Source organism: Capsicum annuum, chromosome 2 (assembly GCF_002878395.1).
Source record: "Capsicum annuum cultivar UCD-10X-F1 chromosome 2, UCD10Xv1.1, whole genome shotgun sequence".
Classification (NCBI taxonomy): domain Eukaryota; kingdom Viridiplantae; phylum Streptophyta; class Magnoliopsida; order Solanales; family Solanaceae; genus Capsicum; species Capsicum annuum.
In genome coordinates, this window is record NC_061112.1 from 53,400,266 (window position 1) to 53,402,222 (window position 1,957).

Here is a 1,957-nt window from a genome sequence, read left to right on the forward strand (position 1 = left end):
TATTGACAGTGTTAGCTATTTCTGAAATAGTAAAATGGATATTTGTGCACTTCCCTCAAAAAGTAGGCCAAGGGCCCAAGGCGAATCGATTGAGTTAGACCTGAATACTATCTAATTTCCGGTAATTAGATGGTATAACCCTCATAATGAGTGACTTTGCATTTTTATCTTCATAAGAAAAATGTTTAAAGACTAATCTTCATTTTTTTTTTATATATAGTACAAGTATATTTTTGTTCCTCTGCATCTCAAGTATTCTTTTTTCTTGATTTTTTTTTCTTGTTTTAATTCATTTGTCACAACATTTTTTTTTTTGCCTTTTTTTCTCAAACATTATCCATTTCTTCATTTTACTTCTTTTTTCATTTTTTAATTCATTTGTCTAAACCTTTTTTTTTCTTTTATGTTTTACTTTTGTCATTTCTCATTTTTTTTTCAAACTTTATTTATTTTTCATTTTTGTTTTTCTTAATCTTATTTTTTTTCTTTTTTAAATTTTTTATTCTTCTCTTTTTTTTATTTTCTATATTTTTCCCTTCTTTTTTTTTTCTCAACTTCTATTATATTTTGCTAATAAATAAAAAATTGGATAATCCGCAAAGGGATCTTCTTTTCTTTGACATCAAAGTAAATTTAAGGTTATGTCTTGTTGTTTGAAAGTTCTTTGGGATAAGTCTTGTCTCTAAGGCAAGAGTTATAGAACATCTCATAAATCAAGACACAATACGGTAGTGTCAACACTTGCCTATTAGGCGTAACTTAGTTTTTTGGGTGGTTCTTAGACTAAGTCTTGTCTTTGAGGCAAGACTAATAGAGTATCTCATAAATTAAGACACAATGTGGTAGTATCGATTCTTGCTCATAAGGCATAACTTGTGGGCTAAGTCTTGCCTCTAAGACAAAAAATATAGAACATCTCATAAATCAAGAACAATGTGGTAATGTGAACTCTTGCCCATGCAGCATAACTTCTTGTTTAAAAGTCCTTGAACTAAATTGTGTGTCTAAGGCAAAAGTTATAGAACATCTCATAAATTAAGACATAATGTAATAGTGTCAACTCTTACCCATATGACATAACTTATTGTTTGAAATTCCTTGATTTATAAAACATCTCATAAATCAAGAAACAATGTGGTAGTGTCAACTCTTGTCCATAAGACGTAACTTATTTTTTAAAACTCATTGGGCTAAGTATTTCCTTTAAGGTAAGAGTTATAGAGCATCTCATAAATCAAACATAATGTGTTAATATTAGCTCTTATCCATGAGACATAGCTTGTTATTTGAAAGTCTATTGATTAAGTCTTGCCACGCTAAGACAAGAATTGTAGAATATCTCATAAATCAAAACACAATGTGGTAGTGTCAACTCTTGCCCACGGGCATAACTTGTTGTTTGAAAGCCATTGAACTAAGTCTTGCCTCTAAGGGAAGAGTTACACAGTGTGATAGTGTTAACTCTTACCCATGGGGCATAACGTATTGTTTAATAGTCCTTGGGCAAAGTTTTGTCTCTAAGGTAAGAGTTATAAGCATTTCCTAAGTAAAAAATACAATGTAGTAGTATTGACTCTTGCCTAATGTACGTAACTTATTGTTTAAAAATGCTTGGGATAGTTGTGCATCTAAGGCATGAGTTGTGGAATACCTTATAAATCGAGACATAACGTGGTAGCGTTAACTCTTGCTCGTGAGACATAATTCATTCTTTGAAAGTCCTTGAATTAAATCTTGCCTCTAAGATAAGAGTTATAGAAGATCTTATAAATTAAAACACAATATGAGAGTATCAACTCTTGCCCATAGAACATAATGTGTTATTTGAAAGTCATAAGTCTTGTCTCTAAGGCAAAATTTATAGAACATATCATAAATCAAGATAGAATGTGATAGTGTCAATATTTGCCCATGGGGCATAACTTCTTGTTTGAAAGAAATCGAAGAAAAAAAAAAA